The 27,975-nt window shown below is 46.4% G+C and overlaps 1 pseudogene; it reads left to right on the forward strand.

Annotated features, from left to right (window-relative positions):
• Window positions 1-20,286: 20,286 nt before the first annotated feature.
• On the forward strand, window positions 20,287-20,969 carry LOC136458593 (oleosin-like; annotated as a pseudogene).
• The last annotated feature ends 7,006 nt before the right edge of the window (window positions 20,970-27,975 follow it).

Consider the following 27,975-nt stretch of genomic DNA (forward strand, 5'->3'; position numbering starts at 1 on the left):
CAAAATTTTTCTCCTAAGCTCATCACTTGAGGGAACCACCAATCTGTTCTTGAACTTCACCACACCTTGATCATCAACACTGAAATGAGGACCATGCCCTTCAGCAATTAACTTCTTGATATGCGAGATTTCTGAAACATCTTGCTTTTGTTCTATAACAATTTGCTCAAGTAGATCCAAGACTAGAGCAATATGGGCTAACACCTTAGAATGGTTGAGAGACAAAGATTCTTCTTCAACTTGGTGCGACTTTCGACTTAAGGCATCAGCCACCATATTAGCTTTTCTAGGGTGATAATGAACTTCTAAGTTATAATCTTTGATTAACTCAAGCCACCTCTGTTGCCTCATATTCAACTTAGATTGAGTGAAAATATATTTGAGACTCTTGTGATCCATAAAAATGTGTACTTTATTTCCCAACAGGTAATGTCTCCAAATTTTTAGAGCGTGCACAACTGCGGCCAACTCTAAATCATGGGTGGGATAATTCAACTCATGCTTTTTTAGCTGACGTGAAGCATAAGCGATAACACGTCCGCCTTGCATAAGCACACATCCCAGTCTAGTCCTAGAGACATCACAATACACATCAAATGTCCTATCAATATCTGGTTGGGCAAGAACAGGAGCAAAGGTAAGAAACTTCTTCAGGGCTTGGAAAGCTTCTTCACAAGCCGGACTCCATACAAACTTGACATCCTTTTAGAGCAACTTGGTCATTGGTTGTGCTATTTTGGAAAAATCAGGGATGAAGCACCGATAATACCTAGCAAGACCAAGGAACTGATGAATCTAATGCACTGACTTTGGAGATTTCTAATTTAACACATCTTGTACCTTGGCAGGATCCACAAAGATGCCTTTAGGTGTTAGGACATGTCCCAAAAACTGCACTCGATCTAACCAAAACTCACACTTGCTAAATTTGGCATATAGCTTGTGTTCCCTTAACCGAGTCAGTACTACCTGAAGATGATGTGCATGCTCTTCATTGTTCTTAGAATATATCAATATGTCATCAATGAACACCACTATAAACTTATCCAACTTTGGCATAAAGACTAAGTTCATGAGGTACATGAAGAATGCAGGAGCATTAGTGAGACAGAAAGACATGACTAGGTATTCATAAAGTCCATACCTAGTAGAGAAAGCTATCTTTGGTATATCTTGTGGCCGGATCTTAATTTGGTGATACCCAGAACAAAGACCAATCTTTGAAAACACTTTGGCACCAGCCAACTGATCGAACATAGTATCAATATGTGGTAAAGGATACTTGTTCTTAATGGTTACCGCATTGAGAGGGAGATAATCTACACACATCCGAAGAGTGCCATCCTTCTTCTATACAAAAATAGATGGACAACCCCATGGTGAAGAACTAGGATTGATGAATCCCTTTTCCAACAATTCTTCTAATTATTTCTTCATTTCTACCAGGTCCTTTGGAGCCATGCAGTAAGGACGCCGTGAAATAAGAGTAGTACTAGGTTCTAACTCAATGGCAAACTCCACATCCCTATCCAGTGGTAACACAGGTAGATCTTTGAGAAAGACATCTGGAAACTCATAGACCACAGGAATAGAGGCAAGATCAGAAAAGGCTTCAGTATGAGCAACAACTGGCAAGGTGGGGACTAAAGGCATAAGGAGAGACATTTTATCCTTAGAAAAAGGAAGCTTCAACTCAGCAATTCTCTGCCTAAGGTTAAGGACTACCCCATAACTTCTCAACCAGTTCATTCCTAGAATTGCATCTATGCCTTGCCTAGGCAATAACATGAACTGGAGATGATAAGAGTGAGTTGCTAACACTAGTCTTACTGTGTCTGTCCAAGTGTTAATGCACAACTGCGCACCTAGAGTTCTGATTTTATAGGCAATAGGAATAGCCATAGTAGATATATTGTGCCTTTGTGCAAACTCCATACTCATGAATGAATGTGATGCACCAGAATCAAATATACATATGCTGGGTGGGAATAATGGTGAACATACCAGCCATCATGGGCTCTCCCTGTGGGATCTCCTCATCCTCAGTGAAGTTAACGTCCCAAGCGGCTCACAGGCACCTTCTTTCTGATGATAGTCCTCTTAACTAGACGAGAGTTGGCTGAAGGCTGAGAAGACTGAGTAAGCTGGTTCTAGGGACACTCATGAGCATAGTGGCCTTCCTTGCCACACTTGAAACAATCACTCAGCTTATTCCCTTGTCCCTGATGAGGCAGAACCTATTGTCCCTAAGGCTGTTGCACCTACTGAGTAGGTGCATGGTACTGAGTGGGAGGTGCCTAGTGAGTCTGCTGAGTCTGACGAGATGACTGTCCACCTGGAGAGGGATAGGATACCCTCCTCACAACCTATACCCTCTACAACTATGGGTGACTAGAAGACCCAATGATCACCATCTTATGCTTCCACTCAGCCTACGAGTCATGCTAAAGTCCCTCCATAGCAATGGTAGCATTCATCAAACCACCAAAGGTCTGATAGCCCCCTGTATACAGCTTCTCTTACAAGATGCTAGAGAGACCATGATTGAAACGGTCCATCTTCTTCTCATTAGTATCCACATGAGTCCCAACATACTGTGCAAGATGGTTGAACTTGTTCACATACTCCATCACAGTCATGTTTCCTTGCTTCAACTCTAGAAACTCGGACAGCTTCATATTCAGTAAACTAGCAGGAATATAGTACTAACAGAAGGCGGTGGTAAACTCCCGCCAGGTCACATGGTGGTCCATAGGCTACATGACGTTGAAAGTGTCCCACCAAGCACTGGCAGATCACAGAAGCTACTATGAGGCAAAGCACACCTTCTGCTCATCAGTCACATTGAGTAGCTAAAACTTCTACTCTAGAATACGAAGCCAATGCTCCACGTCTAGAGGCTCAGCAGTTGACGTGAACATGGGTGGGTGTGTCCCCAAGAAGTCCTGATAGGAACAGGGCCTCTCAGGACCATGGACACCACCCCCGTTCCCACCATTGCCACCGGGGCCTCCACGGGCGAAGCCACTAATAGCCTATGCCAGCATCTCCAAGGCATGGGCCGACTCACGACGAGCAGCCAACATCTCCACCATCATCTTAGCATGGTCATCGAAGGCAATGGTGGTGGCAGAGGAGGACCAAGGAGTGGGGCCTCGTGGCTCTCCCCATTGGTATTGCCATGATCATCACCATGACCATTTTTGCCCTGGTCTTCACCAAGACCATGGCCTGTCCTAGCACTGGTGCTCCCACGACTAGACCTCAGGTTTATTTATAAACAGATAGGAACCCACCATTAGGGACATGGCCTCCATATTTAGAAACAAAAGGCTAAAGAGATGATAAGGCCCAATAAATAGTTACTAACGAGAACTTTTCCTTAAGAATTAAAGCATTTCTCTTTATTTATTATCCTAAAATTATACATGTGGGGGAGTTTAGTTTAAGCAAGATTCTCTTTTCATATGCATGTATTGACCTATTTGTTCACTCAGGCCAAAATATAGCGGCATTCATATAAATTTTTTGGCACATCATACTCTCACTTCCCGCACGCTAAACGATTCTTATGTAGCGTAAGTTAGTGTACCTATAGAAGATTGATTAGATAAAACCAATGCCACTATCCTACATAAACCATATTACTAGGGCTTATACTTATTTACGTAATTTATCGCATCCTATTTTCACAAAGCTTTTGTTGGTCAAATTTTAGGTTTTGAAAAGGGTTTTAAAACTCATACTCATTGTTGGCTCTGATACCACCTGTGGTAGAACCGCCCAAAATAACACGCTTCTAAAGGCGCTCATCTTCCACTAGACACTAAGCATCTCGAAAGGAAGCTACATCGGATAGTTCCGTCGAGCACACCCCAAGGGAGAACTCGAAATAATCCACGTTTTACATCTAGAATCCAATAATGAGTACGAGCTTACAATACTTAATCTATTTCAAACAACAAGCATTCTTGGAAATTATTTATTACAATACCAGAGTTTAGAGTGCGATAATTAAATAGTGGAAAGAAAATAAGCATCTAGTGAAAAACGATACAAGGATCTGTCTTTGCCCACCAGAAGAATCCTCCACACAAGAGCTACTCCTCAAGCTGCATTTGCAACAAGGGTAAAATAAACCCTAAGTACACAATATACTCGCAAGACTTACCCAACTAGTGGGAATAGTTTCCCAACTCCAAGGAGTATGATAGGCAATATGGGTTTGCTATTTTCTTTTTGTTTACGAAAAGCATTCCTAATATTTCATCCTTATAGTCAAGCTTTATTTGCAGTCATGATTACTTTATTAGCTAACCATTCTAGGTAAGCACATGTTCTACTTTTAAGCAAGGGTTGAGCAATCAGAACCATTTCACCATTCTTTCATCTTTTAGTTCTTACTACGGTGCTAGACCATAGCCAAGTCATACCATCTCATGGAAACGACAATTCATGAACCAATGTATCCAAGCTGGGTACCCCAAAACACATGCCCCGTTTGTACCTCAGGCACAAACAAGATCAACCCATTCCACTCCTATCATGGGGTCTAGGTCTCCATCCAAACTTGGACTCTAAGCCCCCACACTTGAGACCTAGTCTCGGTATGGTGCTTAGACCTCCACCTTTCCCTGTCTCCAATCAATCGGTCCAAAAAGAGCCAGAACCTACGACAAGAGCGTAATGAGCCTTCCCACTCCCATAAGCAAGTATGTGCTCAGGATAATGTCTGTGACCTTACTACCATCCACAATAATGGACAGTACTTAATCAACAAAAACAAGGAAAACAGTGTAACCAAGCTAAGCTCCATTGGTCGTGGGACATAACTTGTTACACCCACCAATACACATACCATATCCCTGCCCTGTCTTTATTTTTCCTTTCATCATTTTATCATGAGAGTAATTATAATAATCACCTATGGTGAGTAACAACAGGTTACTCATGCTACCAAAAACCTAAGCATAGTAGCTACTCGAACCTGTACTAGTAGGAATCATAGGATAGTTATATCTATGCATGTGGTTTTCATAAAATTCCTATAATGTAAATGCACACAACATATATAAACATTAATTATCAAAAATAAGGGCTATACACCGGGGCTTGCCTTGGGCAGGCGCGGTGTCAGCTGAGTCAATCAGTGGTGGCTCTGGGACCTTCTCTTGCACGAGAATCTCCTCCTCGTACTCCTCAATGATCTCCTCAAACTCGCGATCGCCGGTGGTCACGATCTCTGCCAACTCATTCTCTACATGCATGCGATGATGATGCAACACTTAGTATTTAAGTAATAGCAACTAAGAATACGCATACTAAGGTACTAAGCTAGCTCTAATGACTAAGGTGCTAAGCTAACTATCATCTTTACCAAGCAAAGTGTTAGGTTCAACTAACAAACACCTAGCTTTACCAATAAAGGATATATCTTTATTCCTACTAATGATTTAATGCATATTTGAAACAAAGAGCATTTAACTACTCTAATGATTAGTCTATGCTAAAGCTACAAAAATTACAGTGAGCACATAATAATATAACTAAGCTATCATAAAAATTTCAGGACTAAAGCACACTTAAATGATTTAATAGCTCCTGGTATCAACATATATATATATGAACTAAATACACTAACAGATAGAGCACAATTTTAGGAACCTAACAAAATTTGTTTCACAATTTTTGGATACCTACATGATTTTATATGATTTACTAAAGATCAGCTAAAAATAAAATTAGAAAACTATTTCTAATTCCTGATGAAAAGAAAAATAAATTCTTTCGTGCGGCCCACATGTGTGGCCCACGCGACGCAGCGCGCGCGCGCGAGAGCATGCGGTGGCCCACAGTGCGACCCACGCAAGACGGCCCGCGTGGAGACGACCCGCGCCAGGGAAAGCCCGCGCATCGATGACTTTGCAAAAGAGACCTCGAACTCCTCTCGGATTACAAATAAGTCATAACACTATTTTCCCCTCCCTCAGAACTTCTCACTTAACCCCCTGGCCATTCCCTAATTCATCCGTGTGCAACCCTAGTGACTCAGTGCAGGGCGCCGTGGCGAGCGGCGACACTGGGCACTTATGCCGGCTATCTAGGACCTATGCGGGCCCACCTAACGAGTCGATCACCATCTCTAACCCGAGTAGCTATGCTAAGTGGCAGTGCAGGGTGACACAACTAGATTGGGAAAGGGTGCAGCGGCATAGAGATATAGAGGGAGGCACGGACATGACGGCGCGGCATGGAGCGATAGTGCGGCAGCGCAGCGAGGCCAGCGGCAGCACCGCTCGGCTGTGCAAGCAGCAGCAGTGGCTCCACACGCCAAAAGCCAGCGGCGGCCAGGCCATAGCCTAGGCCAGAGTAGCCGTGGGGGGCCACACATGGCAGCGCGCGTGCGCGTGGTACAACCGACGTGGCAACACTGAGTGCCCGAGCATGGTGACCGCGCCCACGCGGCCAACCAGCCCGCGACCGTATCGTACATGAATTTTAAAGCACCTATAAAAACTAAACGGTTGCTTTAGGAGCCAAACCATCTTCACCATGCTCAAGAGGGCATATGAGACTACCAAATCGAGCTATAACACTACACCACTCCTTAACCCAATCTCTCAAAATAATTTGCTAAACATAGCAATGTCAAGCTGTTGACAGACTTAGAAATTTTCTAAGTTTTTTAGCTGAACTTGATTTCAATTTGTAATTTCTAAGCTAGTAAAAATATTAGCTAGTAATATCATTTTTCAACAACAAGTATTTCACTGTCATCAATAAAGTTTGTACTTCAAACTTTATTTAAGTATCACACACATGTTCTATAGCATTTTTGTTCACTAAAAATTAGTTTTAAACCCTACTTGATATACATGGACTATTGAATCAACTTTCGTTTAACATTTTTATTGAACATTTTAAGTTACAAGAAAATTATCTACACACTCTATCACATGCATTAACACATAAATATGATGCTCATGACATATTTTAGTGAATGATTTAGGGTATAACACCGAGGGTGTTATAGTTGCGATGCGCGCATGGAGGCAGCGCGCACGTGTTGGTGAGGACGTAGCAGAGGGAGGCGGTGCAGCAGGCGATGATGACCCACCAATACGCTGGTGGGGCACGCGCCTGAGCATAGAGGAAGTTAGAGAGCAGCGGGCGGGAGGAGGAGGTCCAGTAACATGACCAACAATGGAGGAAGTTGAAGAGCAGCGCACGCAGGAGGAGAAGGTTCGGTTCAGGGGCTGATCTGTTCAGGAGGCATATTTTTCATGGGGTTCAGTACATAATTTTTAGCCATATGGCAAGTATGGACCTGTGGATCCATTTGAGAAAATAAATCTATTGAGTCCATGATATTTACTTTTTTCACAAAGTGAAGAGCTACGGTGCGCCGTGCGTAGCGCAGCCGTTGGGGTCGGGTGCCATCGGTGGTTCACCGGATGTGGGAGGGGAGTAGGAGGCGTGCACGCAAGGTCACCGGCCAGTGTGTGGAGGACCAGAGGTGAGGGCGTGAGGCGAGAGGCGGGAGGGGAGCCACTGACGTCGTCGCCTACATGCCGAGCACGAGTGGGGGAGGGAACAGAAGATGGAGCGCCAGCACTGCGAGGAAGATAAGTAGCTCTCATTGGATCCTTCTCTCACACGAGACGCATGTCGCTGCCCTGGATCCACACGCTGCTACTCCTCCTCCCTCCTCACGTGCATAGCTGGCAACGGAGAAGAAGCCTGGCTACCAGGAACGACGGAGGGTGGGGTGATGAGTAGAGGCAAGACGGCGCAGGAGGGGCAGAGCGGAGGAGGCGGATGCGTGCTGTCGCTCGGCGGCACAATGATAGCGGAGGTGGTGGTAGTCCGAGTAAACCTGGTTAATGGGCCAAAATCTAAACCACACCCACACCAAACCGTATACTTCAAAGAGCAGCCAGCTGACCCACCGATGTTCATCAGGTATGAAAGCACATTTTTGTCTTTATTTTTGGGTTTTCATGGTTGATAATTTTAGATTTAATTTTTTCATGTCGCCAGTTTATAGGTGGATTCACTACCGAGATCTTGGATGCTTTTGCCGAGCTAAGAAGGCGACACACTTATGTAAGATTGTCTCCAATGGATGACTTATATGGGCACCCATACCCAAAATAGGTCTTGGATGGTACTGTATCAGCCTCCAATAGAGTACCTATATGCGAGAGCAATTTTGGGTTATAGTAGAGGCACAACCCAAATACGAGTATCCTCTCTCCTAGAGACTCATTTACAGAAAGGGTTCTATTTTAGGTCCTGTTGTTAACGAACTAAAAAATGAGTATTAAATCCTTTGCCTATAGCACTATCTAAACGTGCTATAGGCCTTGTATTTTGGGTGATGGTGTTGGAGATAGTCTAACAAACTGTAAATAATAGCATCTCCAAGAGTATCATATATTTTATTCCTAAAATATGTACTTTTACAACTCCTAGAATGATATTGGGAGGAATAATAAAGGTTATCTCGAAGAGTTTTTAATAATTCACTTAAAAAATCTAAATTTGGCACCACGAGAAGCCACCGCCGGCGAGGTCTGAGTCTGACCTCATCCATGCCAATCGGCGCAACCAGCCTTCCATCCCCTAGACCCCTATGACGATGACGAGTATGCCTGCATCTGTCTTGCAATGCCTCAACAATTGTAATTAGGTTAATAAAATCAACCAACTAATCGATCCGGCAGCCGCGACGGCCTACCGAACCAAATAAATCAAACTAGTACTACTACTACTCCGACCGACCAGGCTCAGCAGCAGCACTGACGGCGCCTCCGCCTTGCAGTGCCTCCATATGGCCTCATACGAGTAGGACCCGCCGCCCGCGGGGTTGTTGCTCGCTGCTATTGTTCATGCCCGCCACAACGTATGAGGAGATGGAATCCCCTGCCACGGCCATGGTCTTTCTTCTTCAAGTCAATGAGGCCACCGTCGGTGTACAGTGAGACAATGAGCCATCCCCACCATGGACGTGCAGTCTTGCTAACCCTGGCGATGTCGAGGAGGCTGGCAAGCTCTGGTCGATGCTCGGGAGGCTCCTGCATGAGTACGCCCTGGGGCAGCGAGCATGTCGAGCAGGTGGCGAAGCGAGTGCTCATGGCCATGGCGCAGCTGTTGGGGTTTGGCGAGGGGTTCTTCCTTGACTAAGTCGGCGAGAAGGGCAGCACGCCGGCATGTACGCACGGTTGACCTAGTCACACAGGATCTGCGTGAGTGCAACTGTCCATATCTTTACGCGCAAATGACTCAGTTTGTAGAAGTGCTAAAAGATTAGGAGTTGATTTTAAAAATCGTTTGTTGGTGTTTCGAGTAAACACCAATGAGTAAATTTGTATTATTGAGCGTCTAGTGCCTTGCTGCGCCTGGTGGATCGACATGTCCTCGTCGGGTTGTTCTAAGGGCATGTTATGCCTACGGGCATCGAGGGCATCATGTGTGTCACGGTGGGGGCTGAGACGCTCATGCACTGGAACCACGGTGCGTGGCTTGCCCAGGAGTGCTGTCAAGGCGCTCTGGGCGAGGTATTCCGGAGAGAGCGGCTCTCCTCCGGCAACCTACATCATGATGTTGGTGAATGAAAAAGTGAGGTGGCGCAGGTCCTCCTAGGATGGTCGGGGTCCCAGAAAGGCGCTGAGCTGATGCACTAGCCCCCCGTAGTTGAAGTTGAGGAGCTGGTCGCTTTCTGGCGGCGTGAGCCTCTAGTGCATGTAGCTGCAGCTCCTCCAGTGCCTCGGCGATTGCACCGAGACCGGTGGAGTGGAGAGGTTGGATGGCGGCGGGAGCCTGCGCCAACTCTCCTTCCATCATGGCGATGAAGTCCAGGTCCCCGAAGCGCACGTGCACAACCGGGACCTAGCTGACATTGCGATTAGCCATCCGAGGCCTGGTGTTGATGTCGAGACGCGTAAAAGGCCCCTACCTAGTGTGCCAACTATCGGTGTTTCGAGTAAACACCAACGAGTAAATTTGTATTATTGCGCATCTGGCCCGACTAGTGTGCTAAGAGGACATGAGGTTTATACTGGTTCGGGCAGAATGTACCTATGTCCAGTTCGTTGCTACTACTCGTGTTACTAGCACTGAAAGTTCGTAGTAGGGGTTATAAACAGGCGAGAGAGGGATAGGTCCTAAGTCTCTGATGAAAAGAACGAATGGGTGCCTAGAGCTTCATCACTGCTCAGCTGTGTGTTCGAGGTTCGATGATAGTGGTTCTGATCTAATCTAATGTGGTACCAGTTTGATGCCCCTTAATGGGATACCCTGCTTTCCCTTTTATAGGCTAAGGGAAAGCACATGTTACAATAGGAGAAAAGAGGAGAGCAAGAGGGAGAGGAAGTTCTTCAGAGTCGTTGGACCTTTCCTTTCCCTTGTGCGAGCCCCGCTGATATGGCCAGTGGTGATAGGGATAGCCCCACACCGAGCACCTGCCCGCCTGATGATGCCATGCCCTAGTGTTGTTAGTGGGTCATGAAGTCCCATCCCGCCCAGGCGGATGGCATGGTGAGCCAGCGTACTGATCAGCGACCGTACAAGAAGTAGGCAGCATAGTGACCACATGTCCGTCACTGTGGGCGATGTGAGTCCCCTGGAATGACATGTCATGGGGATGGGTCGTGTAGAGACGTGATCGCTCCCTACACGATGCTAGAAGTTAGACCTTGGGTTGTACTTTCTGGCCCATAGTGGTTGGCGGTGGCATGAGCTTCTGTTAGGAGCCATGCCCGAGGGATTGGGCAAGGCAGAGCCCACCCTTAGAGGTCAAGCGAGGCCAAGCCCACGGCCTCGACGTTAGGCGAGGCCGAGCCTGCCCTCAAATGTTGAGAGAGGTAGAGCCCATCCTCGGGGGTCAAACAAGGAGGAGCCTACCCTTAGAGGTCGAGCGTGGCGGAGCCCATGGCCTTAGTGTCGAACGAGGCAGAGCCCGCCCCTAGAGGTTAGGTGAGGAGGATCGCACGACCTTGGGGTCGAGCGAGGCGGATCACACGACATTGGAGTCGGGCGAGGCGGAGCCCATGGCCAGAGGTCGGGCGAGGCGGAGCCCATGACCTTGGTGTTGGTCTGAGCTATAGTCGCACCTTTGACTGCCTGGATGGATTAACGTATAACTACCATTAGCCCCTCCTCTTCGGGTACCCTAGTATTGGTCCCCGATAGTAGCCCCCAAGTGAGATCCTACCCCTTGCCATTACTAGGGTCAGGTGTCACTAATAGATCGAGGAGAAATTAGTAGGAGAAATCGTCTCTTATTTTCGCACGTACCCCCTCCCTAGGTTCTGGGCCATCATTTTGCGACCGTAGGTTCGGTCTCCTTGCGAGTCCAACTTGCCTCAAGCCCCCACGCATACCAAGGGTTCAGTCGAGGGTCGTCTCATCTTTGTGATCATCGCCCCATCCCCGATTTCCGCAACCAGAGGGGTTGAGCTAACGTCACTTGCCTCGATGGCTCAAGTGACGTACTCAGTGAGCTCGCTAATGGGCATGTTTGAGCGGAATCTAGGTCCATTGTTTGTGATGGGGTCGGCATGGCCCTTGCATGGCATTCCACTACTCCTTAACATGCCTCTCAATAGATACCTGAGCCATTTCGGAGAGTGGCTCTGGTGACCCGATGTCCTCCCCTTAGTGGGGATTCTGTAGGATTGGCTCAAGATTAGGATCGAACGAGAATGTTGAGATGACTCTATCCGCTTCTAAGTGGGTTGGGCAAAGGCCACTGGGGCTCATCTGTGTTTTCTCCCCTGGCTCTGTTCGACGCGAGGCAGCCTCGAGCCCTTCACGGGCCGACCTTTGAACCTCAGTCTCCTGATTTTGGGTCAGGCGGCTCAAGCCCCCGAGCCCCATGGGGGTCGTTAGGGGTCGACCAGATTTCATGTGTCACCCTGTCCTTAGTTTCTGCAATCAGAGGGGCTGACCTAACGACACTTGCCTCGATGGCTCGAGTGTCACGCTTGGTGAGCTCGCTAACGAGCACGTCCGACTGGAATTCGGGTCCGTCATCTGCTAACAGGGTTAGAATAGCCCTCATGTGGCATTGCACTGCTCCTTAACCTACCTCCTGGCAGATACCTGTGTCGCTTCAGAGCGACTTAGGTGGCCCACTGGCCTCTCCTCGATGGAGATTATATAGTCTTGGCTAGAGGTTAGGATCGAATGAGAATGGTCTTGATGTCCCTGTCCACTTCTGAGCAGGGTCGGGCAAGGCTGCTGGGGCTCATCTAAGTTTTTCTCTCCTGGCTCTATTTGACACGAGGTAGCCTCGAGCACTTCAAGGGCCAGCCATCGAACCTCGATCGGTTGCCGCTCATGTCGAATGAGACGACTACCGCTTCGTGACGCGACGCGAAGTGTTGTGATGCAGCAATTGCATATGCAGTGCTTGGATGTATGGGATGAATGGATGAATGAATAAATGAATGTATGAATGAATGGATGATTGAATGTTCATGCACTGGAAAAGAAAAGTGGGGGTTGGTAAAGTTACCTTGATAGCTTGAGTGACGGGTTCGGGGAGCTCTTACTGGATATGTTCGTGTGGGGTCTAGGTCTGTCGTTCATGGTGGAGTTGGTGTAACCTGCATGAGGTATCCCACTGCCCTTTGCCCATATCTCGGCCGTGACCCAAGCTATCCGATCAGCCTCAGGCGACCAGCCGACCTCTTCTCGATGGAGACTCTGTAGGTGGGCCTCTCTAAATCCTTCCGAGGAAGGTGGAGGCTAAAGCTCAGGATACGGGAACAGAAACTCTGATCATGCTGGTGAGCAGAAATACCGTAGCCACTGGGGCATAGGCTTCTAGCGGTCTAACTAGTTTTTCTTAGAGTTTGTCTCCATACACCTTGCTTCTAGTTTTTTAACGTGAGAAGGGGTCGGGCATAAAGAATGTATGGCGAACAGATATTCTTGCCAGCCCCCGAGTGAGGCCCGACCCCTAGCCGTTGCTGGGGTCGGGGGGCTCGACAGCGAAGTGAATGTGTGTTAAAGTAAGGGTGACCCATCTCTCGATAGTGGCCCAAATCGTTTGATTGACTTGGGTGACCCGCTGGCACAGGGCTTACCTCGATGGCACGAGTGACAGGTCTAAAGAGTTCTTACCGGATATGCTCGAGCGAAATCTGGGTCTGTTGTTCATGACGGGGTCGGCATAACCCTTGTGGGGCATCCTGTTGCTCCCTACCCTTCCCTCGGCAGCGGTTAAGCCATCCAGTCGTCTTATATGACCCGCTAGGACAGGACTTACCTGCGGAGACAGAGGATGAGAACATCCCGTGTAAGAATTTAGTTAGGCAGATAGGCTAGGCTATGAACTCATAATAAATGGATGAGCTCTTAAATTTTGTTATAGCCTGAACAAATTTTTATCCCTTTCTCCCCTTTTTTGTATAAAAAGGTTAGTGCGTTCTGACCATGAAGCTTGGGGAGCGAGTGAACGAACTCTAATCACACTGGTGAGCAAAGGCACCATAGCCGCTGGGGCGTAGGTTTCTCGCAGTCTGACCAGTTATACTCAGAGTCTGTTCCTGCAACCCTAGCTCCTAGGTCTTAACATGAGAGGGGGTTGGACACAGAGAAACATTTGCCAGGTGGATATACTCTTAGATGTGCACCGACTCTTGTCATGGCTAAGGCCAAAAATCCTAGGGTGTGGAGAAAAACTCTGATCATGCTGGTGAGCAAACGCGCCATAGCCGAGTCTGACCAGTTATACTCAGGGTTCGTTTCTGCAAACCTCACTTCTGGGTCTTAACTTGAGAGAGGGCCAGGCATAGAGAATGTCTACCGGATAGGTACGCTCTTATTAGCCTCCGAGTGAGGCCCGACCCCCCGTCGTTGCTGGGGTCGGGTTCACTAAAGATGGGGACTTGATAACGAAACTGATAAGAGAAAGTATGTGTATATTAAGGGTAGAAAGTGACGTATCTACTCGATGTTATAGGCATTGATGAAAACTTCGCTGTCGATGGCCTTGTGCTTGTAGGCACCTAGTCAGAGCATCCCCGCGATGACATGTGGTCCCTCCTATGGTGGAGAGAACTTATGGTGGTTCCTATTGCTTTGGACAAAGCGGAGAGGCAGGTCCCCGATGTTGAAGGCTCAACCTCGCACTCGACGGTCGTGGTACTAGCATAATGCTTGTTGGTACTTGCCGAGTTAGAGGAGGGTGACGTTGCGCGCTTCATCTAGCTGGTCTCCTTCCTGTGCTCTCCCTTGTTGAAGCCCCCGGACAAGAACCGCTTTAAGAAGCCACAGTCCTTGTATAGGTGCTCGATGGGAAAAGCGTGGTTCGGGCATGGCCCTTCGAGCAGCCTCTCAAAGTGGTTCATAGTACCCTCGGCGGGCTTTCGGCCTCCCTTACGATCAGCTGTGGCCACAAGCAATGTGGCAGAACCTCCTAAATTATAGGACCCACAAGCACTTGTCACTGTCCAATAACCTCTGATGACTACGCATATGTTCCTGGTAACTTAAGAAGTATGTCGGGTGTCCTCGGGGAACCCTGAATCATCCATGATTTCTGAGCAGGATCACATTACAGAGTCATTGCAGTATTACAACATTTATTCAAATATCAACATCAGAGTAAAATAGCGGAAGTCTTACGATAACTTAGTTTACAAACCAGTTGTTTCAAACCTTACAAACTAAGTTCGATAATTATTACAAACCATAGTAGTAGTGGAGTGGCATTAGTATCATAATACAAACACACAAAATAAGCATCCTGCCCAAGGATCACACATTCACTTATCATCATCGACCTGAACAACAGTCATGAAGCAAGGTCCAAAACAGACCTACTCATGAGGCTCACCTGCAACAAGGGTCAACGAACCCTGAGTACAAAAGTACTCAACAAGACTTAACCGAAATAAAAACTGATAGAACTCAGGAATACAGGCTCAGGGATTCAAGGTATGGCTTTAGAAATACTCATAGTTCTTTTGCGTAAAAGCTCTTTAACAAAATTTTAGTTTTTCAACATTTAAACTTCATAAGAACCATATATGAATCTGCCATGATCTGTAATGAGATCATGAACTTCATATCAAACTCTTTCTCAAATCCAGCTCAAGTTCTAGTTATTAACTACGATGATGAATAGAGAGTTGAGTCTCCATAACCGAGGAGCAACGATGATTCAAACCGATTATAAACCCAGCTGGGGATTCCAGACCACACGACATATGCCAGTCCCCGACTTACATATATCAACCTACTCTTGGATCCTCTAAAACAAGAACGGGTCCGTGCCACCCGAGAATACAGTACTCCACCATTCCAGCCCATGGCCACATGGGTACATGCTATTCCCACCATCTCTCCACTCCTAGTGCGCGAGTAGCCATTCTTGTAATAGAATCACCAAGTAAGGCTTACTGGAGTATGTGGTTAGTACTACAAAGTCTCATCTCACACAGTTCAACAACGGACGGATCTTAATCGACACAGGCGGAAAGAAGCCGCTCACAAGACCTCTATGTCTTGTGACTCTCACACCCCGAGTCCACTCGGTCTAGATTTATTACTTCACATGCTCATATCTCATGATAATATAAGTAACCAAAGATCCATTTAAAAACTCGCAGGTGATAGGTAATCACCCGACTAAGCATGACTAAGCACAACTAGGTATTTACAAATTAAAACTGGTAACAAGGTAGATATGGAAAAACAAGGTTGGTAATGCACCAATTAGGTTCCACCGGACTCCTAATCACTTAATGCAGTATATAGAAGCAAAAGCGATAAAATTTGTAAAACACAAGGTAGGTTTAAATGCATCTGGGGCTTGCCTTCGTTGATGGAAAAGTTAGGTTCCTACGACGTTCCACAATTATCCAATCCGACCTCAATAGATGGATTAACCTCCTTCGCAACTTGATTCACTATCACGTGTTCACCTTCGTTCACTACATGTAGTAATAATGCCATGTTTAACATGAAGCGAGATACGAAACATGATGCTTGATGATGGATGCAAAATTAACAACTCGAATACAACTTTCCTTCACGGTACAGTTGCAAGTCAAACTAACTAAACCTTTTTCGTAACACACACTTCAATTGCCAAGGATCATTACCAACTAATGACCCAAGGTCATCACTCAATCAAAAATTCAAGAAAAACCTAAATCATTAAAGGTTACTATTTGATTTTATGAATTAATTATTTAATTCAAAATTATGAAATAAATCAACTTGTTCCAATTGAGCTCAAATTTTTTTGTAAAGGTTCATCACATGATAACTAAGTGGCAAAACAATTTTCATAATTTTTAGATAATTAATTAAGCCTAGAAAAATCATGGAAACTCATTTATTAATTAATTGAGCAATTTTCATCACATTCAAAAAGTACTGAGAAACAACATTTCATATTTTTTGTAAATAATATACATCACAAAGAGGTCACACAAAAATTTTCATAATTTTTGGAACTCTAAATAATTCTACACAAAAATAACAAAAACTATCACTATTCATTCAAATCTGCAAAATAGAAAAATCCATTTTGAATACTGAGTCACTGACAACCGACCCCACATGTCATCTTCAACCTTCGGCGCTGACCACGGCGACGACGGCTCTGACCGGCGAAATCTCGCCGACGGCGAGGTCACTAGCGACAGCGAAGTCACCAACACGATCACAACAACATGGCGCATCGATTTGTGGCACTAGTGAGATCAATTACGAACTGGACCAAGCACTACGCCGGCCATGGCGGCCACGACTGCACGGCAGCGCTACGCTAGCGACAGGAGACCGGTAACGGTGAAACAAACGACTCGGGAAGAACCAGGAGCTCACCCCGATCACGTTGAAGGCGATGGACGAGCCAGAGGAACAACGGAGAGGCGGTTCGACGATCATAGCGATCATGGCGGCGTGAACCACGTCGGTGACGGCGTTCAGGCGACTACGATGGTCAAAAGGATCAAGCAACAAGGTATTAAGCACCACAGCATCGAGACGAAGCTGAAACAAGGCTTTGCAAGGTCAGAGACAGACCGTAGCGCGCTGGCCACAGCGACGCACTTGCGACGGTGAGGTTGCCAGCCACGAGGAAGAAAGGTGCGTACAGCGGGTTCCCGGCGGAATCAGGTGACCAAAGTTGGTTGGTTGGGTTCGCAAGGAGGAGATGGAGCTGGGACTGGCTTGGCTACGATGGTGGAGGCACTACAGCGACGGCGCGGGCTCGCCGGAGTTGAACGGTGGCGACGGGAAAAGCAGAGGCATAGAAAGGAGACGAACGGCGACGGCTCCAGGGCTTTATAGGGCGGCAAAGGCGCAAGGAGACGACACGTAGTGCCCTGCTCATGCCAGCACGAAGCCGAGGGCGGCCACAGGCGTGACTGGAAGCCAGGAGAAGGACGTCGGCGGTGTGGCTTAAGCGGCGAGCATTGTTCACCAAATTAACAGAATTGCCATTCGTCTAAATTTCCAAATTACTCCCAAATTTGTATAACAACTCAAAAATCTCCAAAAATAAAAGTTGCTCAAAATTCAAAGTTCTACAACTTTGCTTTTATAACCACCCCCTAATTCGGTCTACATTTTTAAATGCAAATTTGAATTCAAATAGGGGACATTTAAAGAATTTCGCCTTTTCAAATTACTTCAATTTTTTCATAACAACTTTGAAAATTCCAAAAACAAACTTTGTATAACTTGACAAGCTCTACACTTTTGCTTTTAGACTCAACCCCAAAATGTGCTTAGATTTTGAAATGGGTTTTCAGGGTAGGATTTAAATACTGAAAATCAGGGTTTTCTTGAAAATTCAAATCCAAACAAACTTTTGAACTTGATTCAAACAATACAATTCAACACATACCACATAAAAGTAAACTTGTTTTAGCGTATGCATATCAAAGTTTTCACTAAAGGCTAAATGCTTTGCAATGCATATGATGACATGGCAGGTTTTAGTATTTAAACACCCGAGGTGTTACAAGCGAGCCCTCACGCCGCTGTTTGTTCTTCTTCTTGTTGGGACGGTTGGAGGCGCCTTTGTCGGCGTCCTCGTCCCGCTTTGCCCTACCCTAAAGGATGCGTCGGTCAAAGGCCTAAGGTCCCAGCAAACTGGGGCTTGGGCTTTGGTCCTCGCCGCTGTCGTAGCATCCGCCATGACATGGGTGGTAGCTGCGGCTAGCCTCCTCCCTCGCATCGCTGTAGGTACGCCTACGGGCATCGAGGGTGTCGTGTGTGTCGTGGTGGAGGCTGAGACGCTCATGCACCGGAACCGTGGTTCGTGGCCTGCCGCCTTGCTGCGCCTAGTGGATCAACACATCCTCGTCGGGTTGTTCTGACGGCGTTTTACGCCTACGGGCATCGAGGGCATCACGTGCATCACGGTGGGGGCCAAGACGCTCATGCACCAGAACCGCGGTGCACGGCCTGCCCGGGAGTGCCGTCGGGGCGCTTCGGGCGAGGTATTCCGGAGAGAGCGGCTCTCCTTCGGCAAGCCACATCATGATGTTGGCGAATGGAAAACTGAGGTGGTGCAGGTCCTCCTAGGACGGTCGAGGTCCTAGGAAGGCGCTGAGCTAGCGCTTTAGCCTCCCATAGTCGAAGTTGAGGAGCTAGTCGCTTTTCGGCGGTGCGGGCCTCCAGTGCGTGCAGCTACAGCTCCTCCAGCGCCTCGACGATTGCGCCAAGGCTGGTGGAGTGGAGAGGTTGGACGGCGACGGGAACCTATGCCAACTCTCCTTCCGTCGTGGCGATGAAGTCCAGGTCCCCGAAGCGCACGTGCGCGCCTGGGACCCAGCTGACGTTGCGATTAGCCATCCGAGGCCTGGTGTTGATGTCGAGACGCGCAAAAGGCCTCTACTTGGCATGCCAACTGTCGGTGTTTCAAGTAAACACCAATGAGTAAATTTGTATTATTGTGCGTCTGGCCCGGTTGGTGTGCTAAGAGGACACAAGGTTTATATTGGTTCGGGCAGAATGTCCCTACGTCCAGTTCGTTGCTGTTGCTCGTGTTACTAGCACTGAAAGTTCGTAGTAGAGGTTACAAACGGGTGAAAGAGGGACATGTCCCAAGTCTCTAATGGAAAGAACGAATGGGTGCCTAGAGCTTCGTCGCTGCTCGGCTATGTGTTCGAGGTTCGATGCTAGTGGTTCTGATCTGATCCGATGCAGTACCAGTTCGATGCTCCTTAATGGGACGCCCTGCTTTTTTTATAGGCCTAGGGAAAGCACAGGTTACAAGGGAGAAAAGAGGAGAGCGAGAAGGAGAGGAGGTCCTTCAGAGTTGTCGGGCCTTTCCTTTCCCTTGTGCGGGCCCCGTTGACATGGCCGGTGGTAACAGGGATAGCCCCACGTCGGGAGCCTGTCCATCTGATGATGCCATGCCCTAGCGTTGTCAGCGAGTCGTGACGTCCCATCCCGCCCCGGCAGGCGGCGCGGCGAGCCAGCGTGCTGATCAGCGGCCGTATAGGGAGTAGGCAGCATACTGACTACGCGTCCATCACTATGGGCGATGTGAGTCCCCTGGAATGACATGTCGTGGAGATGGGTCATGTTGAGCCGTGACCGCTCCCTGCACGATGCCAGAAGTTTGACTTTAGGTTATACTTTCTGGCCCATAGTGGTTGGCGGTGGCGTGAGCTTCTGTTAGGAGCCGTACCCCATGGTCTCGGTGTCGGACAAAGCGGAGCCCGCCCCTAGAGGTCGGGCGAGGCGGAGCCCATGACCTTGGTGTCGGTCTGAGATGTAGTCGCACCTTTGACTGTCTGGATGGATTAACGTATAACGACTATTAGCCCCTCCTCTTTGGGTGCCCTAGTATTGGTCTCCGACACTATTGGACACCTGTTTTTCTTAATTTTGCTAAAGATTCAAGATTAGGAGAGTGTTTTAGAAATTTTTGAGACGGTCAAAGGTGTCCCAGGACATGGGCCTCTACAACCGTGTGTAGTACTACAAAAGAAGAATACGGTAGTAGTAGCTCTTTCAATCTGCTGACTGCTTTTACGTGTACTATTCTTTTACCTCTTTCCATTTCGTGACTGCAAGTGCTCTGTTCGTTGCTAATAATACCAATCCCTCTCCTTCCGTCGCAAGGACGGTGTCGTTTTGCCACAGCTGTACTGTGCCGTTCGGCGCCACATGTCGCCGCGCATGCGACGCGCCCACTCACCACTGCGGGCGCCGCGCCACACGTCGCCGCAACTCCGAGCCCTCGCACCTAACCCCCTGGATCCCCGCCCGCCATCGCCCAGCGGCCATCCCCTTCCATCCGCGCTCTCTCGCCTCGCCATGGCAGACCGGCCGCCGCCCGGGCCACGCGCGGCCCTGCCCAGCCCCCCGCCCGGCGCGGCCACGCGTCGTCGTCGTCGTCGACGGAGCGCCAGCAGCGCTCGCTGCTCGGACGCGCCGTCCAGACGTTCCACCACGTCCACGGCTCCACCCAGCTCCTGGGCTTCCTCGCGCTGGCCGTCACCCTGACCGCGCTCCTCGTCCTGGCGGGCGTCACGCTCACGGCCGCGCTCGCCGCGCTGGTCCTGCTCAGCCCGCTGGTGCTCCTCACCGTCCCGCTCTGGGCGCCCGTTGCGGTCGTGGCGCTGCTGACGGGGGTCGCCTCGCTGCTCGCCTGCTGCGCCGGCGTGGCCGCGATCGCCGTGGGCACGTGGGCGCACCGCTACTTCACGGGGCGCCACCCCGTGGGCGCGCACCGGGTGGACTCCGCCGCTGACCGCGACCACTACGCCCGCGGGGGCACGTTCGCGGACGTGGGCAGTCGAGTCAGGGGGTACTACGACGCCTACGCGCGAGAGTACGGCGGGTATCCGCCACGCCCGCACGCTCGGGTCAAGGACGCCGCGCCCGGGACGTAGCTTGTGTGCCGGCGCCCGGCGCGGCATGGTTGATGAATCATGGGGCCTCGGGACTTGAGGTCGGATCACACGTTTTTTCTAAGTGCTGGATTTAAGGGGTCTTGGAACTATTTCTTGTTTTCATTTTGAACGAACTTACATTCACAGTTTCTATCTCTATAGATTAAAAAAGGAATATTGGTATTATGGAAAAAAAACAGATAGCCCAGGAGGTAAAAGAAAAGAAAGAAAACAAACGCCAATATACAGCTAGAACTCTGCGGACCAGCGGACGTCGACAACGACACGTGGCAGACGCTAATTAACAATATACAGCTAGAACTCTGCGGACCAGCGGACGTCGACAACGACACGTGGCAGACGCTAATTAACGATGCGGGGGAGTCTGACACGCACGGTAACACTTCACAAACTCAACAAATCAACATCACTCGACAACCATACGCACAGTAAAAAACTTCACAAACTCAACATCACTCGACAACGATATAATCGAAGACACGCACTGCAAAACTTCACAAACTCAACATCACATCTCACGAACTCATCGTCACTCAACTATACTGAGGTGTCGAAGACATGTACGGCAAGCCCCATTTTTTGCATAGCTCCGCCATCGACTTCTAAAGTTGTTTGTCGAAGACATGTACGGTAAGCCCCTTTTTTGGCATAGCTCCACCATCGACTTCTAAAGTTGTTTGGAGCGGTTCTGTGTCGGATTAAAATTAAACAGCTTCATCCATAAACGTGCTCTCACAAGGGACGAATAGGAGATATAGCCAACTCGCTTTGGTGGGCCCCTGCGTGGGATTCCTTGAGAGCATATTCTAAAGAGCTTCACATGTGGATTGTTCTGTCGGTTGCACTGGAAGAGCTGCTTGTGGAGTTGGCGTAAAAAATATTTTACTAGTGAAGTGGAGTCGTGTTAAACGAGACTTAAAACTTAAACTAAATATCACAAATCAGTGACCCAACAGGACCAACTTAAAGTAAACATCACAACTCGGTGGCTAAATTAAGGTCCTGTTTAGACCTAACAAGATGGTCCTATTTAGATCTAATAAGATTCTATTTAGTTATCCAATAAGATTCGCTTAGATCCCCTAAGGTTCTGCTTAGATCCACATCCACTTATTTTTAATGAGTTGACCCTGTTTGAATCCACTTATTTTAATGTGTTTTTTTTATAAAATTATACCTGATAAAATACCCATACTCATCCACAGGTAAAAATATTTTACCCATACCCATATCGCGACGGTAAAAACACTCAGCCCTTGTTAAGTTACCCCAGAATCCAAACTTTGGCACTATGCAAAAAGAAGATTCCCCGTCGCATCAAACTTGCGGTACATGTATGGAGTATTAAATGTTGACGAAATCAAAAACTAATTGCACAGTTTGGTTGTACTTTGCGAGACGAACGTTTTGAGCCTAATTAGTCAACGATTGGACAATTATTACCAAACACAAACGAAATACTACAGTGCGCTACAGTGCGCCAGAATTCAGGCGGCGCCAATTCGGCCGGCAACTAAACGGGGCCTCAACAAATAACCTGCACCGGAATACACATACCCGCTATAGAAAACAAAAATCATGAATATATCATATGATTGAGTCATATATTGACAAATATTTGTAAACAGAAATTGACAATGATAACAGAGCAAGAAAACCAATTAATAATCTAGTAGTCGTAGATATGTATATTTCGTAGTTGGTGGACCGTTTGGCACCAGACACTACTAGAGAATAGACTTTAGAACGATGTCCCAATTTGGCATTAATCTCGGCATTTTTTGCCCCCGGGACTAAAGGACCCTTTAGTCCCGGTTGGTAATACCAACCGGGACTAAAGGTCCCTGCCCAACGGTCGTCCGTAGGGCAGGAATCTTTAGTCCCGGCTGGTATTACCAACCTACCTTTAGTCCCGGTTAGTAATACCAGCCGGGACTAAAACTTTTAGTCCCGGTTTAGGTGATGCCCCGGGAATAAAGATTAATCTTTAGTCCCGGTTTGGCCTCCTAACCGGGACTAATTATCCCGGCCTATAATTCAGCTCATTTCTTCCTTCCCGAGCCCGAGCCATTTCATTCAAACTCAGTGCCTCTGTTCTTCAGCTTGCTGTTGTTCTTGCTCTCTCCCCCTCCATTGGTGTTGCTCTTCGATTTTGGAGGTAACAAACTTAATCCTCTTATGTTTTATCAGTAGCTTATCTCATTTTGCGATGTAGATGCATGTGTAACTTTATATGTTGGACTTTATTATGATTTTATGTCATTTTTAGCTCAAAATCACATGATTATTTGCATATATGTTTGGATAAACAAAAGTTAAATTAGTTCATCAAAATCACGCCTCGCTCGTCCTCGCTGGAGCACGCGCCATCCTCGTCCCCGGCGGCTTATGTGATCTTAGAATTAATTTTTTCATGAAATGAAAAACTTAGAAAATAGTTAGAAAATTATAGAAAATCCGTACTAGTTGAACTTGCGGACCGTGTTTAGCTCGGCGAGCATGTTCTCTGCCGAGCGGTAACGGACGTCAAGGAGGAGCTTTAATTCTACGAGGGAGAGCGGCAACGGTCGTGGAAGACCGTGTTCCCTTTCTTGTAGAATCGGAGCTCTTCCTTGGCCAAGTACGGTGCCGTCCGGTGGAGAAATGCTCGCCGAGATGATCACGTAAGCAAGGTCAACTAGTACGGATGGTTATTTATTGAAACATGTTTTTGAGCAATAATTTGATGGATATTTGATAACTTCAGACCTACAAATGTCATCTACAAATGTTACTATCCTCAGCAACCTAAACGCCCGCGAGCTCGCCGATATCGAGTAGGTCACTTAGAATTATTTTTTCCATGAAATGAAATACTTAGAAATCATGCCTTTTATTTTTTAGAATTAAATTTTCCATGAAATGAAAAACTTAGAAAATAGTTAGAAAATTATAGAAAATCCGTACTAGTTGAACTTGCGGACCGTGTTCATCTCGGCGAGCATGTTCTCTGCCAAGCGGTAACGGACGTTAAGGAGGAGCTTTGATTCTACGAGGGAGAGCGGCAACGGTCGTGGAAGACCGTGTTCCCTTTCTCGTAGAATCGGAGCTCTTCCTTGGCCAAGTACGGTGCCGTCCGGTGGAGAAATGCTCGCCGAGATGATCACGTAAGCAAGGTCAACTAGTACGGATGGTTATTTATTAAAACATGTTTTTGAGCTATAATTTGATGGATATTTGATAACTTTAGACCTACAAATGTTATTTACAAATGTTACTATCCTCGGCAACCTAGACGCCCGTGAGCTCGCCGATATCGAGCAGGTCACTTAGAATTATTTTTTCCATGAAATAAACTACTTAGAAATCATGTCTTTTATTTTTTAGAATTAAATTTTCCATGAAATGAAAAACTTAGTAAATAGTTAGAAAATTATAGAAAATCCGTACTAGTTGAACTTGCGGACCGTGTTCAGCTCGGCCAACATGTTCTCTGTCGAGCGGTAACGGACGTCAAGGAGGAGCTTTGATTCTACGAGGGAGAGCGGCAACGGTCGTGGAAGACCGTGTTCCCTTTCTCGTAGAATCGGAGCTCTTCCTTAGCCAAGTACGGTACCGTCCGGTGGAGAACTGCTGGCCGAGATGATCACGTAAGCAAGGTCAACTAGTACGGATGGTTATTTATTGAAACATGTGAAATCCGTACTAGTTTTGTTTAAATATATCATTTTAGAAAATATGAAATTTACACTAGTTTGCAAAAATAAGTATAGAAAGTAGATGACAACTGGTACCGGATCCTCGGCCTCTCGTTCGGTTGCGAAACGACTGAGGCAAGAACTCCCTCTCATTATCTGCGGCAAGTGTAAGCAGAAGATTGTGATAGAGTACCGAGTCAAGAGACAGGGACCCAACAAGGGTCGTGTTTTCTACAAGTGCCCGGATCGCGATGTGAGTTTCTTACGCATTTTATAATTATGGCTAATTGACCTGCTTTTCTTGAATATTTTTGACTAAATATTTTTTGGCTTTAATTTCAGTGGGAGGGCAATGGATGCGATGGTTGGTACTGGGAGGAAGATTATGCTACATACGTACAGAATTTGGGTGCGCTTGAGGTAGCGGCTGCTGATGATGAGGCAGTGAGCCAGCAGGAGAAGCTTATTGATATTCAACAGAAGAATGATTTGTCTGTTTTAGTTGCGCACGATCACGAAATAATTATGTTACTAAAGTGCATTGTAGTTTTAGTTTGTTTAGTGATAGTTGGGATTGCTTACGTTGTAGCCAGGCTTAGTTAATTAATCAACCGTGTGTGTGTCATCTATGTTGTGTAATAAAATACTTAATTATGTTCAAGGTTTTCATAATTTGTCGTGTAATGCAGATTATGTCACGCCATTGGATGTATAATGCCGATCGCCGCTCCCAAGACTTTATTGAGGGCGTGCACTATTTCTTAGGTGTGGCCGAGGCAAATAAGCGGGATGGTTTCATGTGCTGTCCATGTGCCATATGTAAGAATTTAAAGGAATATTCAAGCTTAATGAGTCTTCATTCACATTTGCTTAAGTCAGGTTTCATGTCAAACTATATATGTTGGACTAAGCATGGAGAAAGCGGGGGTCATGATGAAAGAAGGTGAAGGAGAAGATTTAGACATTGATGACATTATTGCTCAGTATGCTGCCTTTGATGATACTACAATGGGGAGAGATGAAGAAGAAGGTAGCGGTAGAAGATGATCTCGGTGATGCTCTTGGCGATGCCATTCGTGATGCACAACAAGAATGCAAAACTGAAAAAGAGAAAGTTAAGTTCGAGCGCATGCTTGAGGATCATAGAAAGTTGCTATACCCGACGGCCGAAGAGGGGCAAAAAAAACTAGGTACAACACTGGAATTACTATAGTGGAAGGCAAAGAATGGTATATCCAACAAGGCATTTAGGAATTTATTGAACCTCATAAAGAAGATGCTTCCGAAGCCAAATGAATTACCCACCACTACGTACGAAGCAAAAAAAGGTTGTCTGCCCTTTGGGATTAAAAATCCAGAAGATACATGCATGTCCTAATGACTGCATCCTCTATCATGGCAATGAATACGAGAATTTGGATGAATGCCCGTTATGTAAAGCAGCGCGATATAAGATCAGACGCGATGATCCTAGTGACGTCGAGGGTGAACAACGTCCTAGAAAGAAAATCACTGCCAAGGTTATGTGGTATGCTCCTATAATACCACGCTTAAAACGTTTGTTCAGAAATAAAGACCATGCAAAGTTGTTGTGGTGGCATAAAGAAGACTGTTCTAAGCCTGAAGGAAGCATCGCCCAGGGCTATGGAACAGAGGAGGTCATTGAGTTCTGTGTTGACTTTATTCCTGACCTTGCCCCGATTGGCGTTCCCGAATCGCGACACGAGGGGAGACTCAGTGGTAAAGAAACTTTAGGGAAGAAAACATATATTGGCATAGAAGACGATTATTTCAATAAAGTACACTACACAGTTCTTCAGAACTCATCATTGGTGCATCCGTACATCGAGATACATAAGGAGTTCTTATGATCCAAGTTTCCAGGGAAGACTGAAGCTTGGATTAGGCGTCAGCACATGGAAAGTTTCAGTGGTTGGTTGCAAAAAGAATGTCAAGGCGATAACAATATTGATGAGCAACTGTATTTGTTGGCTAGGCAACCATCATGGCATATCCTCATGTACCAAGGGTATGAGATAAATAGGAATACATTTTACACAGTTGCCCAAGATAAAAGGAGCACCAATCAAAATAGTGGTGTTCGCATAGATGGCACAGATCCAAATGGGAATATACAAACATATTATGGCCGCATAGAAGATATATGGGAACTAGACTACGCACCTAATTTTAAAGTCCCTTTGTTCCGGTGCCAATGGGTGAAGCTGACTGGAGGAGGGATAACAATCGACAAAGAGTATGGAATGACAACAGTGGACCTCAACAATATTGGGTACAAAGATGAACCATTCGTCCTTGCTGCCGATGTGAGTCAGATGTTCTATGTGAAAGACATGTCTACAAAATCAAAGAGAGGAAAAAACGAAGACATCAACTCAATGATCAATGAGCCAAAACGCCACATAGTTCTTTCTGGGAAAATAAATATAGTGGGAATTGAAGACAAGTCAGACATGTCAGAAGATTATAAAAGAAATGTCCGAATTCCACCCTTCATAGTGAAGAAAGATCCAAGCATCATGTTAAATGATGAAGACACTCCATGGTTACGACAAGATCATAACCAAGGGTCATACGTCAAGAAAAAATTCACTGTTGTGCCCGCATGATACAACGATGCAAATCCTAGATTCTCTCCAATTGAAAAGTTTTGAATACCAAGTTTGTTCAGATCATCAAGATATACAATCCTTATATAGGCCATTTTTTCATTTGAGAAAGTTTGAACAAAATGTAGTTCAAATTTCACAAGTGTGTGACATAGTTTTAGAAAGTCTATATGAGAATCAAGAATTTGTGACTAGTGTTTGATAAAACTTTCTCAAATAGAAAAATGAGCTATGTAACAATTGTAGATCTTGCTGAGATGATCAAACTTGGTATTCAGAGATTTTTCATCTGAGGTCATTTAGTGTCTCATTTGAGCAAGTTTGACCAAGTCAAATTTGGTCAAATGAAAAAACAACACTTTGACTCTAGTATTCTGAACTCTAAATGACTTCTAATTGAAAAGTTTTGAGTACCAAGTTTGTTAAAATCATCAAGATCTACAATTGTTGTTTTGGTCAACTTTCCATCTGAGATAGTTTGGACGGTTCAAATTTGTGATTTTTAAATTTCGACGCCTACAAACTAGTTTTCGGAACCCTAGATTGTCTCCAATTGAAAAGTTTTGAATACCTATATAGGCCATTTTTCCATTTCAGAAAGTTTAAACAAAATGTAGTTCAAATTTCACAAGTGTGTGACATAGTTTTAGAAAGTCTATATGAGAATCAAGAATTTGTGACTAGTGTTTGATAAAACTTTCTCAAATGGAAAAATGAGCTATGTAACAATTGTAGATCTTGCTGAGATGATCAAACTTGGTATTCAGA

Source organism: Miscanthus floridulus, chromosome 6 (assembly GCF_019320115.1).
Source record: "Miscanthus floridulus cultivar M001 chromosome 6, ASM1932011v1, whole genome shotgun sequence".
NCBI lineage: Eukaryota > Viridiplantae > Streptophyta > Magnoliopsida > Poales > Poaceae > Miscanthus > Miscanthus floridulus.